Below are 17,336 nucleotides of genomic sequence, written 5' to 3'. Positions count from 1 at the left end.
TTCAGGAGAAAAAATGGTCTTTCAATGAAATAGAGGACTTTCAAATTTTCCTGATGAAAAGACCAGAGCTGGAAAGAAAATTTGACTTTCTAACACAAGAATGAAGAGAACCATGAAAAGGTGAACAGCAAAGAGAAGTCATAAGGGACTTACTAAAGTTGAACTGTTTACATTCCTACATGGAAAGACAATATTTGTAACTCTTGAAACATTTCAGTATCTGGGTACTGGGTGGGAGTACACACACACACACATGCACACACGCACACACACATAGAGACAGAGTGCACAGAGTGAATTGAAGAGGATGGGATCATATCTTAAAAAAAAATGAAATCAAGCAGTGAGAGAGAAATATTGGGAGGAGAAAGGGAGAAGTTATATGGGGCAAATTATCTCTCATAAAAGAGGCAAGCAAAAGACTTATTAGTGGTTGGATAAAGAGGGGAGGCAAGAGAAAAACATGAGGTCTACTCTCATCACATTCCACTAAAGGAAAGAATAGAATGCACACTCATTTTGATAGGAAAACCTATCTCATAATACAGGAGAGTGGGGGACAGGGGCACAAGTAGGGTGGGGGGGAGTATAGAGGGGAGGGTAGGGGAGGAGAATGTAATACAAGGTCGACACTCATGGGGAGGGAAAGGACCATAAGAAAATAGAAATAATGGGGGACAGGATAGGATGGAGGGAAATATAGTTAGTCCTATACAACACAACTAGTATGGAAATCATTTGCAAAACTAAACAGATATGGCCTATATTGAATTGCCTGTCTTCCAAGGGGAAGGGGTGGAGAGGGAGGGAGCTAAAGAAGTTGGAACTCAAAGTGTTAGGACCAAATGTAGTGTTCTTACCACTGGGCAACAAGAAATACAGGTTAAGGGGTCAAGAAAGCTATCTGGCCCTACAGGACAAAAGAGAAGACAGAGACAAGGGCAGGGAGGGAGGATAGAGGAGAGAGCAGATAGGTCACAGGGGCAATTAGAAAGCTTAGGTCTGGGGGGGGGGAGGGGATAAAAGGGGAGAAAATTTGCAACCCAAAATTGTGTGAAAATAAATGTTAAAAGTTAAATAAAAAAAAAAAGGGGAAAGGACCTACATGTACAAAAATATTTATAGCAGCTCTTTTCCTGGTGTCAAAGAATTAGAAATGGAAGGGATGCCAATCCATTGGGGAATGACTGAACCAAGTTGTAGTAAATAAATATAACGGAGCACTACTGTGCTATAAGAAATGACAAGTAGGCAGATTTCAGAAAAACCTGGAAAGAGCTACCTAAAATGATGCAAAGTAAAGCGAACAGAACCAGGAGAAAGCTGTACAAAGTAACAGCAATATTTTGCATCACAGACCATGAATGACTTAGCTCTTCTCAGCAATACAATAATCTGACAATTCCAAAGGACTCAATGGAAGGAAATGCTATCTCCAGATATAGAAATGATGGTGTCCAAATGCAGATTGAAGCGTACTATTTTCACAACATTTATTTTTGTAGGTTTTTTTCTTCCGTTTTTGGTCTGTTTCTTCTTTTCACAACATGACTAATATGGAAACATTTTTTAAATGATTGCATATATACATGTATGTGCATCCACACATATATGCATACATACATATCCTATATGAAATTGTTTACCATCTTATGAATGGGTGAGAGGATGGAGAAAGAGAGAAAATTTGGAACTCAAAGTTTTTTTTTAATGAAAGTTAAAAATTGTCTTTACAAGTATTTAGAAAAATAAAATCGTATTTTTAAAAAAGAAATATTAATTTTTCTGCCAAACTGTTTTGTTTAGTTGTTTTTCTGTCCTGTCCAACTCTTTGAGACCTCTTTTGGGGTTTTCTTGGCAAAGACGCTGTGGTGGTTTGCTATTTCCTTCTACACCACATTTTACAGATGAAGAATCTGAGCCAAACAAAATTAAGTGGTTTGCCCAAGGTCTCACAGATAGTAAGTGTCTGAAATCAGATTTGAACTCAGGAAGAGGAGGCTTCCTGACTCCAGGCCCAGAACTCTATCTACTATATAATATGTTTTAATCCTGTCCCATCCTGTCTCCTTGCCCTATGACTAAATTGAATTTCCACTAATTCCTATGACTGATACCCCTCCATCCCTTCAAACACCAACTCATATGCCACTTCCATAAAATGTGCCCTAACTACACTCCATCAACCAAGGAAAAATCATTTATTTTTTTGCCTGCGCAGGGATGAGGACCTTCTCGGTCCTCGATTGTGGCCTTTTGATTGAGTCCAAGTTTTACAGAAGAAATCCTTTTATTAAGGAGATTTGCTCTGTCTAGTTTGAATTCAGTCAAGCGATGCTCTTGAGGACCTAGAGGGTCACATATGGCCTTGAAAGCACAGGTTCCCCACCCCTGCCTCTTATTTCACTCTCCTTTGTATCATAATTAGTCTCATACTTCTTCCTTCTGTTACATTGTGAACATCTCAAGACAAGTGCCTTTGCCATATGTCTTTGTAGCCTAGCACTCACCATAATACCTTGTGTAAAGTGGTCACTTAAGAAGTGTTTGTTGAAAAAAAATGAATGGATGGACCGATGGATACATGTTTCTAGTAGAGATCAATAAAAATAGTTAAAAAGTCTTCATTGATGCATACGTGAAAAGTTTTTGAAACATTTTAATTTAGATGATCGGAAAAGATAGTGAAAAATGAAAATGTTTTTTAGCATATGATGGTATTCTTTAAAAAAAAGGACTTTCTAAAACTGTACCAAGAGAAGCAAATTAGAAGTTGTGTGGTTTTTTAAAATTAATTCAAAATAACTTAATTAGCACCCATTTGTATCAGATTAGATGGCAGGTGGTGGGGAACGTTACGATGTTAGAAATGAAAACAGCCCTTTCGTCATAGCATTCTACTAGTGGGGGAAAAGAGAGTTCTTTTCCTCCTCTCACTGTCTTACTTCATTACCTTAAGCAAATCATTGAAGATTTCTATGCATTAGTTTCTCCCTTTACATAATAGGACGTCACATACTTAAAAAAATCTCACATTTGCAATGAAGTATTGAAATGATACATGCTGAATTGCTGTAAATCTAGACACTATCCCCTTCGCCCCCAATAGAAGTACTATTGGTGTTATTTTTCAGCGTATGCAACTGTGGGGGCAAGGACAGGAGTCAGCGTCAGGCTGAGGGGAAGAGTGTTGCCTTTGGAAGCATGAAATAAGGAAGGACTGATCCAAATCTTCCTTCTGATATTTGCTACTTGTATGACCCTGGGGAAAAAAATCAGTTAATCTCTGTGTGCCTCAGGCAATTTTCCAGAATTTAACCACTAAGTTAGAAATGGGGTATGAAGGGAGTTCTCATGCCACTGCTCCTGATATTGATTAAATATGGATGTATATATGTATGCATTTATGAGTCACAGGAGATGACTCAGCGGATAGAATGCTGGACCTGGAATCTGAAAGACCTGAGTTCAAATGTGACCTCAGACACTTACTTGGGCAAGTCATCTAACTTCTGTTTGCCTTAATCCACTGGAGAAGGAAATGGTAAATCACTCCAGCATCTTTGCCCAAAAAACCCATGGATAGTATAGTCAGACATGACTGAGCAACAGCAACTGTATGTACAGGGTATTCCAAAAGTCTAAATCTACTATAGATTAAAATTTAATCAAGATTTTAGGGGGTGTGTGTGTGTCTGTCTGTCTCTGTGTCACACACACATGCGCAGAAGTGACTAAAAGTAGGTATAGGTGTGTGGGTAGGTGTGGGTGTTGGTGTGGGTGTAGGGGGGTTGTACATTTAAATTAGCAAAAGATTATATTTCACAAAAAAACTACAAGCATAACTCTGGTTTAGCAGTTACTGTTTCTTACTTACAAATAGAACATATTATATTAGTCCCAATATAAGCTATACTCGAATTTATTTCACTTTTTAGTATTTACTTCTTTTTCTCTGAAATAGAAATACTTGTAATCAAGAAGACCTTGGTTTAAATTTTGCCTCTGGTGCCCCCTGATTACTTGGCCCTCAGCAAGTTACTTAATCTTCCAGTGTCTCACACAGATCTGTAAAAGTAGCAGAGCAGGTGCTGATCTACATTAGATCAATGAAATCCCAAGTTTGGTCCAGTCATCACACAGGTATATAGATTGATTTCTGTATATAGTAACTTACCAGTGGGCATACAGGCACTATAAGTCAGAGATTAGATGTGAATTCACATCTTCCTGATTGATAAATGTATCTTTTCACAGGAATATAGTCAACAGAGCCTCAATATTAGCTTAAAATACTTTTTTACCCAGATTATAGCTGCCATCTTATCAATCAATGAACATTTGCTAAGCACTTATTTTTACCAGGTATTGTGCTAAGTGCTGGGGTTGCAAAAAGAGACAAAAGGCAGGACCATCCTCAAGGAATTTACAGTTTAATGATTATGATTATACTGAGTCCCATGAAGGCAGCCCCTCCACCCCAACAAATCACTTGTTCTTTTCAGTTCCCTTTTATATGGTGTCTTTCCTCTTGAGGCCTAGAGCAGAGGTTGTCTTTCTTTTTGCTTGTATCTGTATTCTTAGCACAAAGTCTGGCACAGAGTAGGTTTAATAAACACTTCTGTCTCTCTCTCTCTCTCTCTCTCTCTCTCTCTCTCTCTCTCTCTCTCTCTCTCTGTCTCTCTCTCTGTCTGCCTGTTTCTCTGTCTATCTCTCTATCCACGTGTCTATCTGTCTATCTATCTACTCATCCATCATCATCCATCTATCTATAAACTCAGAACCTGAGGTTTTGTTTACTATCTTCTATTTTCAGTTCAAACTTCTGATACACACCAACTATTTGACCCTGGGCAAGTCACTATATATCAAGATCTAGAGGGAGTGAAAGCAACGACTCACCTAAGCTCCTGGAAAAACTCCTCTGGATATCTCCGGGGGGAGAGTCTGACCAGACTTTGGAGGTGTAGAATCCAGTGGGTGACGGACTTTGACGGATTCGGAGCCCAGGCTGGACCGGAGGGTCCACGGGAGGGATCTGTTCCGCGGGGGTAAGACCCCGGCGCACAGCGCAGCGCGGTCGGCGAGGCAGGGCGGAGGGGACCAGAGGAGCCCGAGAGAGTGGCAGGCGAGACCAGCGGAGCAGGAGATAAGCCAGGCGGTGAGAGCCGCTGAGTGCCAGACATCAGCGCAGCAGCCCTTGAAATCTTCAGCCTGAAGACGGACTTCGGTGGGTCACTACTTGAACTTCCAGGAACTGGGATGGCAGAGTGATCAGTAAGTGCTCTCTCCTCCCCCCTGATGACCGTGAGGGAACCATAAAATTCTTCCCCAGATTAATCCTGGATCAGCAGGAACAGCAGAAGGGGGCGGGTGGTCTCATAACAGCAGAGGCTGGAAAAGTGGCAAAGGGGGATTCTTCCTACGTTAGCGGAGATGGCTGGAGGGACAGACGACCCACGGCAGAGAAAATTCGCACTGAGACCCAGGCAAGCCTCAGAGCCGGGAGACGAGCCCAAGGAGGGGCGGGAACACGTGTTAGCTTCTAGGCGTGCCCCAGCCCTCCAGGGGAAAAGGGAAGACAATAGGGAAGCTGGGATCCCCATCCCCTGACCTTGCCTTTGCCTCAAGTCAGCTGAGGAGATATCTTGAGGACAGACCACCCCTCCCACATACCTAACAAGCTAACCCCAGGGTTGATCGGGGAAACAAAAAACAAAAGCCTGCTTTTAGCCTAGACACACATCAGCTCAACTTAAAGATCTGTACCTTCTGACTGAAAGAACCAAAAGCTACAACACTCAGCCAACATCATGAATCGGAAAAAGCAGACGAAAAGTGAAAAAACCATAGAATCTTTCTATGGGGATAAGGACCAAAACACAAACACCAAAGAGGTTAGAGCTGAGACTGTACTTCCATCTGAAACCTCAGATGGGACTATGAATTTCTCGCAAGCACAACTAGATTACCTGGAATGTCTGAAGAAGGATATAAAAGAAAAACTGGCCAAGGATTTTAAAACTATAAAAAAAGAATTCACTGATGAGAACATCACCCTGAAAAAGAAAATTGAAGAAATGGAAAAGGAAGTTCAAAAATTAACTGGAGAGAATAATTCCCTAAAAGGAAGAGCTAATCAAATGGAAAAGGAAACCCAAAACCTAATTGGGAAAATTGATCAGATGGAAAAGGAAACCCAAAACCTAACTGGGAAAATTGGTCGAATGGAAAAAGAAGTACAAAAATTAAATGGAGAAAATAGCTCCTTAAAGGGAAAAATTGGTCAGATGGAAAAGGAGATGGAAAAGCTAACTGAAGAAAACACTACGATGAAGATTAGAATTGGGCAAGTAGAAACTAATGATTCAATGAGGCAACAAGAATCAGTCAAACAAAATCTAAAGAATGAAAAGATAGAAGAAAATGTAAAATATTTAATTGGAAAAACAACTGACCTGGAAAATAGATCCAGGAGAGAAAATTTAAGAATTATTGGCCTGCCAGAAACCTATGATGAAGAAAAGAGTCTGGACAATATCTTCCAGGAAATCATCAAGGAAAACTGCCCAGAAGTACTAGACTCAGAGGGCAAAATAGTCATCGAAAGAATCCACCGTTTCCCTCCCAAAAGGGATCCCAAACTCAAAACCCCAAGAAATATAGTTGCCAAGTTCCAGCGCTATCAAGTGAAGGAGAAAATACTACAAGCAGCTAGAAAGAAACAACTCAAATATCAAGGACACACAGTCAGGATCACACAGGACCTTGCAGCTTCTACATTAAAAGATCGAAAGAATTGGAACCCAATATTCCGTAAGGCAAAGGAGTTGGGACTTCAACCAAGGATCAACTACCCAGCAAAGTTCAGCATAACATTTCAGGCAAGGAGAAAGTCATTCAACGAAATAAGGGATTTCCAGAGCTTCCTGACCAAAACACCAGAACTCAATAGACAATTTGATCTTCAAATGCAGGTCTCCAGAGAATCATAAAAAGGTAAACAGAGGGGAAAAAACAAAAACAAAAACTTGCTACTCAATTAGGGCAAACTGTTTACCTCCCTATAAGGGAAGATGATACCTGTTAATCTTGAGAACTGTGCAGCTATTATGATAAAAGGGATATATGTAGAGGGAACGGGCATAAAGTAAATGATGTCATGTCAAAAATATGATTTAAGTATGAGAAGGGAATGTAATAGGAGGTGTGGAAAGGGGGAAGCAGAAAATGGCAAATTATATCACAGGAAGAAGTACAAAACTATAGTAGAGGGAAGGAGGGGAGGGAGATGAGCATTGTTTGAGAGGTACTCTCATCTGATTTGTTCAAAGGAGGGAACAATAATCTTAAGTAGATAAGCCTAACTAGCTCTATAGGTAGTAGGAGGGGAAGGGGGAAGAAAGGGGAGGGTGGCTAAAAGGGAGGAAAGAAGCAATAAGAGTAAAGGGGACTAAAAGGGAGGGGGGTCAAAAGAAGGAGGGGAAGGCTGCAGGAGGAGGGGGAGAAAAGTGAATACTATTGAGGAGGGGAAGGGAGACGGGAGAGCTAAAAGCACAAATGGTGGGAAAGAGGTTGGAGGGAAATACACAGATTGCAATCATAACTGTGAATGTGAATGGAATGAACTCTCCCATAAAACGGAGATGGATAGCAGAATGGATTAAAAGCCATAATCCAACAATATGCTGCTTACAAGAAACACATTTGAAACAGGGGGATACACATAGGATAAAGGTCAAAGGATGGAGCAGAATATATTGTGCTTCAGCTCATGTAAGAAAGGCAGAAGTAGCAATCCTAATCTCAGACAAAGCAAAAGCAGAAATAGATCTAATCAAAAGGGATAGGGATGGAAACTATATCCTGCTAAAAGGCACCATAGACAATGAAGCAATATCATTACTAAACATGTATGCTCCAAGTGGTATAGCATTCAGATTCTTAGAGGAGAGGTTGGGGGAGTTGAAGGAAGAAATTGATAGCAAAACTATACTAGTGGGGGACCTCAACCTCCCCCTCTCTGAACTCGATAAATCCAACCTCAAAATAAACAAGAAAGAGGGTAAGGAGGTAAATAAAACTCTGGATAAGGTAGATATGATAGATCTTTGGAGAAAATTAAATGGGAATAGAAAGGAATATACTTTTTTCTCAGCGGTACATGGAACATTTACAAAAATTGACCACGTACTAGGACATAAAAATCTCACAATCCAGTACAGAAAGGTAGAGATAATCGATGCATCCTTTTCAGATCATAATGCATTAAAAATTACATGTAATAAAAGGCCATGGAAAGAGAAACCAAAAATCAATTGGAAACTAAATAATCTAATTCTAAAGAAGGGTTGGGTTAAAGAAGAAATCATAGAAACAATCAACAATTTCATTCAAGAGAATGACAATAGTGAGACAACACACCAAAACCTATGGGATACTGCAAAAGCAGTTATTAGGGGAAGTTTTATATCTCTGAATGCTTACATAAATAAAATAGAGAAAGAGGAGATCAATGACTTAGGCTTGCAGTTGAAAAAGCTAGAAAAAGAACAAATTGAAAATCCCCAAGTAAATACCAAATTAGAAATACTGAAAACCAAAGGAGAGATTAATAAAATTGAAATTAAGAAAACTATTGAATTAATAAATAAAACCAATAGTTGGTTTTATGAAAAAACTAATAAAATTGATAAACCTTTGGTCAATCTGATTAAAAAAAAGAAAGAAGAAAACCAAATTACTAATATTAAAAATGAAAGGGGTGAACTCACCTCCAATGAGGAGGAAATTAAAACAATAATTACAAACTACTTTGCCCAACTTTATGCCCACAAATTCGATAATCTAAACGAGATGGATGAATATTTTAAAAAATACAAATTGCCCAGATTAACAGAAGAGGAAGTTGAATACTTAAACAACCCCATCTCAGAAAAAGAAATTGAACAAGCCATCAATGAACTCCCTAGGAAAAAATCTCCAGGGCCAGATGGATTCACAAGTGAATTCTATCAAACATTTAAAGAACAGTTAATTCCAATACTACATACACTATTCTTGAAAATTGGGGAAGAAGGAGTCCTCCCAAATTCTTTCTATGATACAAATATGGTTTTGATACCCAAACCAGGAAGAGACAAAACCGAGAAAGAAAATTATAGACCAATTTCCCTAATGAATATAGATGCAAAAATTTTAAATAAGATTCTAGCAAAACAAATACAGCATCTTATCACGAGATTAATACATTATGATCAGGTAGGATTCATACCAGGACTACAGGGCTGGTTCAATATTAGGAAAACTATTAGCATTATCGATCACATCAACAACAAAGCTAACAAAAACCACATGATTATCTCAATAGAGGCAGAAAAAGCTTTTGACAAAATACAACATCCATTCCTACTAAAAACATTGGAGAATGTAGGAATAAAGGGAACTTTCCATAAAATAATAAGCAGTATCTATCTAAAACCTTCAGCAAGCATTATATGCAATGGGGATAAGCTAGATGCATTCCCAATAAGATCAGGGGTGAAACAAGGTTGTCCATTATCACCACTATTATTTAATATGGTACTAGAAATGTTAGCTGTAGCAATTAGACAAGATAAAGATATCCAAGGAATTAAAATAGCCAAAGAAGAAACTAAGTTATCACTCTTTGCAGATGATATGATGATTTACCTAGAGAATCCCAGAGATTCAAGTAAAAAATTACTAGAATTAATAAACAACTTTGGCAAAGTTGCAGGGTACAAAATAAACCCACACAAATCTTCTGCATTCCTATATATTAGCAACAAAGTCCAACAGCAAAAGATAGAAAGAGAAATCCCATTTAAAGTTAGGGTAGACAGTATAAAATACTTAGGAGTCTACCTGCCAAAACAAACCCAGGGATTATATGAACACAATTACAAGACACTTTTTGCACAAATAAAGTCAGATTTAAGTAAGTGGAAAAACATTAGTTGCTCATGGGTAGGCCGTGCTAATATAATAAAAATGACAATTCTACCCAAATTAATATACTTATTTAGTGCCATACCAATTAAACTATCAGACAATTACTTTCTAGAGCTGGACAAAATAATATCAAAATTCATTTGGAAAAACAAAAGGTCCAGAATATCAAAGGGACTAATGAAAAGAAATGCTTGGGAAGGTGGCCTAGTGCTACCAGACCTCAAACTGTACTATAAAGCAGCAATTATCAAAACCACTTGGTATTGGCTAAGAAACAGAGAGGTAGACAAGTGGAATAGACTTGGCACTCAAGATGCAGTAGGCAAGGAATATAGCAACCTTCTGTTTGATAAACCCAAGGACCCCAGCTTCTGGGATAAGAACTCATTGTTTGACAAAAATTGCTGGGAAAACTGGATAACAGTGTGGCGGAAATTAGGCATAGACCCATACCTGACACCGTACACAAGAATAAAGTCCAAATGAGTACATGATTTAGGTATAAAGATTGATACCATGAATAAACTGGAGAAGCAAGGAATAGTGTATTTATCAGATCTATGGAGAAGGGAAGAATTCTTTACTAAAGGAGAGATAGAATGCATTATGAAATGCAAAATGGATAACTTTGATTACATTAAACTGAGAAGTTTTTGCACAACCAAACCCAATGCAACCAAAATCCGGAGGGATGTAGTAAATTGGGAAAGAATTTTTACAGCTAAGCTCGGGGATAAAGGCCTCATTTCTAGAATATATAGAGAACTGATCCAAATGTATAATCATACAAGTCATTCCCCAATTGATAAATGGTCAAAGGATATGAACAGGCAATTTTCAGAGGAAGAGGTTAAGGCTATCTATAATCATATGAAAAAATGCTCTAAATCACTATTGGTTAGAGAGATGCAAATCAAAACAACTCTGAGGTACCACATCACACCTATAAGATTGGCAAACATGACAGAACAAGAAAATGATAAATGCTGGAGAGGGTGTGGGAAAGTTGGAACACTAATTCATTGTTGGTGGAGCTGCGAGCGCATCCAACCATTCTGGAGAGCAATTTGGAACTATGCCCAAAGGGCTACAAAAATGTGCATACCCTTTGACCCAGCAATATCGCTACTAGGACTATATCCCCAAGAGATCATAAAAATGGGAAAGGGTCCCACATGTTCAAAAATATTTATAGCAGCACTCTATGTAGTTGCCAAAAACTGGAAGTCAAGGGGATGTCCATCAATTGGGGAATGGCTGAATAAATTATGGTATATGAATGTAATGGAGTACTATTGTGCCATAAGAAATGATGAACAAGAAGACTTCAGAGAGGCCTGGAAGGACTTATATGACCTGATGCTCAGTGAAAGGAGCAGAACCAGGAGAACTTTATGCACAGCAACAACCACAGTGTGTGAGAGTTTTTTCTGGTAGACTTAGATTTTTGTAATAACACAAGAACTTCCTACCAAAAAAAAAATCCCAATGGAGGATCTCAAGGCAAAATGCCTGCCACAATCAGAGAGAGAAATATGGAAGTCACTCACATATTGTAGCAGATCATGTTTGTGTACGTGTATGTGTTTGTGTATCATGTTCTGATTTGTTATACGATTTCTTTCATTTATCTTAGTCTGACTACATAGCATGACTATAGTGAAAATATACTCAATAGGAAAGTATATGTAGAATCTATACAGAATTGTATGCAGTCGTGGGGAGGGAGGGGGGGAGTGGGGGGGATAAAGTCACAATTGTATGGCAGTGATTGTTAAACATTACAAAATAAAAAAAAAGATCTAGAAATTCATATATTCATATGTGTACATTTGTGTGTTTATATATAAAATATGTATGTATGTATACAGATATATAAAGGATGAGGCTGCGTCTATAATCAGAATCTTGCATACATACATGCATGTGTCTATATATACACACATATGTGTATGTAAGAGGCAGAACTTAAACCCAGGTCTTCATAATTATTTACATATGCAATTATTTGCAAACATATTTATGTGTTTTTTCCAGTTAGCACTTACTTTCAGGGTGTGGTTCAGGTTTCTGGTTCCAGAAAAAAAGGCAAAGAGAACAAAATACATATGTGTTTGTGTGTGTATGTGTGCATGCATACATATATACATCTCTTTACTTTTTCTTGTGAAATATAAAACATTTCCTACCTTAAATAAAATTTCTAAGATTTGTAAGAAAAAATGTACTATCAACCTAACCTTTTGCAGTGAAATTTAAAGATATTTTAACCAACTGATGGGAGCTAATGACGTTAATGGTGGTTAGCTAGACTCTTCCTGTAAATCACTGCTTCTCCTTGGTAATAGAAATGTGAACAGCATCTTCATTCATTCCTTTACTAATTGTTCTTCATTGCCTTATCCATCAATCAGTATTTAGTCTTAGGTTGCAACACATTCAAAATTGGAATTGAAACTGAGGGCATTTCATAGAATCTCAGATCCATTACCTTGTCTTGATGGGCATAAAGAATAAAATTCCAGGAAGTGTGCTTCTGGTAGGCATATCTATTGTGCTTTAATGGTCCATACTTTGCATGGTCATATTCTAAAATCTAATAGCTAGCAAAGTGATTGTGAAATAACCTTTTGGCTACAAAGTACTATCTCAACGCTAAACAATAGTGGTGCTGGGTTAGATCCAACAGTGAAGAAAATGGAATAAACTACTCTCAGGGCCAACTGTTCTTCCCAAAGGAGATAAATTAACTACAGCCTTTTAGTATTTTCCCCTTCTACTACCCTGCTATGATAACCTGTGAAAATGTATACACCTCATACAAATAAGCAGGGTGGTCCACCCAAAACTCCACTCCTTCCTCCCCTCAGTGTAATGTATGCTCCTGACTCTTGGTTGGATTATACTTAATAACCATATTTCTTTGCTGCTATTGTTTTTGTCTTCGGCAATCCTAAAGGGAGAGACTTTAAGAGAAGGATTGTGGGCAATTGGAAACATTAGGAATATCAGGGATATCTTTTCTGAAAGAAAAAGGTTTTTACAGTCATATATGTATGTATATATACACATATATACATACATATATGTGTGTACTTGAGAGCACGTGTGTGTATGTATATATGTGTGCATATATATAATATGTATATATAAAACCAAGCAGCCTAGAATGCCCAAAAAGAATTATTAACATCAATAATGCTAATAATAATACAATAATAGTACCACAATGTTTCAATCCTTATGGTGTCTGACCAAGAATGTAGTCAGACTCTTTCCAGAACACTGCATATAGACACACCCCACTCTCCACAATATATACATATGTACACCATTGAAATTTTCCATTGCAAGCTTCTCTCAAGCAACAGCCCAAGTTTCAATAACTAGAGGAAAGGCTAACAAATAACTTACAATGCTGCCCTCCATTAGATGAGGAAGAAAGGAAAGGCAGACAACTCCCTTTGAATGTATTCTTCAATCATGCATTTCTGCAACTGATTCTTTTTTTTTTTTTTTTTTTTTGCTTAGCCTCTAACCCTGAACCTGAAAAAGAAAACCACAGCATCTAAGACTTCAGGCTGAAAAGGATCTCTCTTTCCCCCACTCCCTATCCCCCTCTTCCCTCCTCCCTCCAAATTCACATGTATTAATTTAGCTTATCACTCAGGTCTGCCAAGCAGGCTTTTCTAAAAGGACTAGCTAAATCCGATGGTCTATTTGTCTTACACCTTTTAATTAAATGACCTCACCTAGTCTCCAGTCCTTACCTCCTCTCCTCATATTATACAAGCCTTTGCATTTTCCTTCTGATTAAAAACAAGTAACAGCTCTGCGAATATGTAGGACTCAAAACAGATCCATAAGGTGCTTTCTCTTTTCAACCTGGATATGTCATGAGCATTTCATTTTGGTAAAAAGGAACCTTGAAATATCAGGAGAATGATTACTAATCCGGCTCAATCACTAGCAGGCTTTAGGTGGTGAGGGAAGGAAGGGCTCTTAGAAAATGGGGAGAGCGGTTGAAGCATGAAGCAAGAGTGTTCGATTTCTAGAAAGTCAATAGAAATGTTAAAAATTAGCCAAATCTGCCGTGTGTTATGGAAAATGATAGGAGCAGAAATAATAGCTGCATGACATGTGATTAAATATTTAATTAAGCTGAATACACACAAGTATCTTAATTCAGAATGTATTCTGTAGAATGGCGTTCGACCAAAATGACAAAGAGAAACATTTTAGAGCCTGTCTTTCTTGCTGATTATATTTAATAACTAACTTCCTTTCTGCTGAACTTGCCATCCAATCTTATGCTTGGACCAAGTCATTTATTTGTTTTCCTGTTCTGCTTATAGGACCTCATTCTACGCTCAGAATTTCTGTCTGAGATACAAATTGTCCCTGCAAATTCAGGATCCTTCATTCTCAGCATTACAGCGTTTTTAGTAATTATTTTAAATGACTTTTGAGTAGTTTTACACAATCGGCAAAAAAAAAAGGACAAAGATGATGACATGATAGCCCTTCTGGGCCAATGCTGGTGTCTAAGTGATAATAATAATGAACTCTCTTGCTTTCCTGATCCAGCAATTCTCTACTGGAACCAATAATAGTATGAGTTAGGGGGTAAACAGAGCACCTCTCCTCCCCCCAGTACTGCCGTCTCCTACACACAAACACACCTACACACATAAAGAAGTGACTCTTGCCTGGTGATAATTTCCCTTGACAGCTGTTGTTGTTGCTATTACATTGGTTCAGTTGTGTTTGACTATTTGTGAACCCATTTGGGGTTTCTTGGCAAAGATACTGCTGTGCTTTGCTGTTCCATTCTCCACCTCTTTTTACACATAAGACAACTGAGGCAAATAGGGTTAAATGACTTGTCCAGAGTCACCCTACTAGGAAACATCTGAAGCCAGATTTGAACAGTTCCCTTTGGAGATTGCAAGAATTGTTGCCTATCTGACACCCACTTCTACCCATATATCGTGGTTAATCTCCCAGTAGCCCTACAAAAAGATGACTCAGTCACTAGACACGGGAGCAAATTACCCTTTTATTCCTTTCTCCTATTTTCTTATCTCTATCCTCTTCATCTTTAACTCACCTATGTCCAGTCCTGATCACCTTTTTCGGTGTGCCCTCTGGAATTTCTGTTCCATACTAACAAAATTTCTTTCATCATCCACCCATTTCTTTTGTAATCCTTCTATGTATGTAGAATGCTAAGGAGATGTTTTCAATAGACGGACATTTGAAGTCTTTTAAGAGTGGTTCTAATATACCTTTCTAGCCTTATTGCATATTACTCATCTTCATGAATATGACAATCCAATGCTGTCCCTTGTACAAAATATACATCTCCTACCTTTACTCCATTGCACTGGCTACCTCATTTACCTAGCATATATTCCATTGTCACTTCCATCTCTCAGAATCTCTAATTAACTTCCAAGTTAAACTCAAGTGCCAATTTCTATAAGACATCCTTTTCACTCACTAATTTGCATCTAGTTTACAACTATTTTGAATATGTCATTCTATATGAAGTTCTCTCCCCAGCCTTGATTGTAACCTTCTGGCACTAAATACCCTTGTGTTCCTGATACACAGACGTACACATAGATTGGTACACAAAAAGTGTTTAATAAATGTTTGTTTTTATTTTTGTTGTTGATTTATTGATGTGTGTACATATGTATGTGTATGTGTGTATGTGTATATACACACATCAAAGTGGGGCAAAAATTAGTTGAGAGCCATCCATAGATGTAGGGAGATCCAGAAGAGAGTCGTACTTCTGAGACATAATGGCCATGGGACTTTACGTACGTCATCTAAATCTCGGATACCCTCTCTAAAGAAACTAAGATTATAGAATTATAGAATAGGTGCCAAACTGCATTAATAAAGTGGTTTTCCTCCTTAGAAGCTGCCTCTACCAGTGGAATCAATTAATAAATAAGCATTGATTAGCCACCAGTGTGTACCAGGCTCTGAGGATATAAATACAATGAATAAAACAATCTCTACTTGCCAGTTGCCTGCATTCCAAGTAGGGAGACAGTGGACATATAAGTATTTATAGAATACATATGAAGAGCAAATATAAATAAATTTTTAAAATGCAGATATAATACATTTTTGGGAGGAGGAAATACTAGTGGTTGATGGTAGGGTTAGAGCGCAGATCAGGAAAAGCTTCAAGGAGAAGATATGGAAGGATTCTTTCTTGAAGAAAGGGCATGGGAATTCTGTGAGATGGAGGTGAGAAGACCTTGCATCCCAAGCATACAAGATGAGCCTTGCAAAAGCACAGAGACAGATGAAGTGTTGTATGTGAAAGTTGGAGAAAAGTATAAAATTTGTCAGTATCACAGACTGTAGGAGGAAGATAAATGTATAATGAGGTTGGAAAGATAGGTTGGGACCAGGCTATAAAGGGCTTTAAAAGCTGAAGAGAGGAATTCATGTTTGATGCTGGAGGCAATGGAGCCAGTGGAGCCAAAGGAGTCAAATGAGTTGGAGAATGGCTTGATCCCATCTGGAAGGAAGGAGGAAAATAAACATTTGTTAAGCACTTACTATGGGCCAGACATTGTGCTAAGTGCTGGGGATACAAACATAAGCAAAAAAGAGAGTTGCAGTCCTCAAGAAGCTTGATTTCAATGGAGCAAGGCAACACACAAAAAGCAGCCAATGGGCTTCAGGGGAGGGTTGAGAAATGAAGATGCTTGACAAAAGGGCATGGTTTTAAAGTCCACATTTATATCTATAATAGGTCTAGGAAGAGAATTAAAGTAGATCATCTTCACCCTTGCCACAAAATGGAGGTTCTAGGAGAATCCCATCAATTGAAGGAGAAAGATAAGCCTTGAGAATAATGATCTACAGTGAATGAACTACAAGAATAGTGACCTATTTCAGGTGAAGGAGCTCCCAAGCCAGTCCTGAGAGAAGTTCCAGGATGAGCCAACACTATTGTTGGGAAGTCCAAAAGAGAGCCAGGAAGAGAGTGAAGGTACTTAGGGAAAATCACTTTGGCCAACAATATAGAACATTGGTTGCAATGGGTAGAGATTTCAGACAAGGAAACCAATTAGGAAGACACTGCAATAATCTTGGCTAGAGGAGTGATAAGGAACTGAACATAATCACCTGAAACTAAAGTGATTAAGTGGGAGTTGTATAAATAAAGAAGGGCTCTGATTTGAGAACTGTCAAGGAGTGAGAAATGCAAAAATTGAAGATTTATTGGCTATACATCCTGAAGGAGAGTGAGGAGTTGAGGAAAAAACTAAGATTACCAACTTGGGAGACTGAAAGAACATTGGTGCCACTGACAGAAATAGGAAGTT

Source organism: Notamacropus eugenii, chromosome 1 (genome assembly GCF_028372415.1).
Source record: "Notamacropus eugenii isolate mMacEug1 chromosome 1, mMacEug1.pri_v2, whole genome shotgun sequence".
NCBI classification, from domain to species: Eukaryota; Metazoa; Chordata; class Mammalia; order Diprotodontia; family Macropodidae; genus Notamacropus; species Notamacropus eugenii.
The sequence above is the reverse complement of the archived record's forward strand: the minus strand, read 5'-3'. Positions refer to the sequence as shown.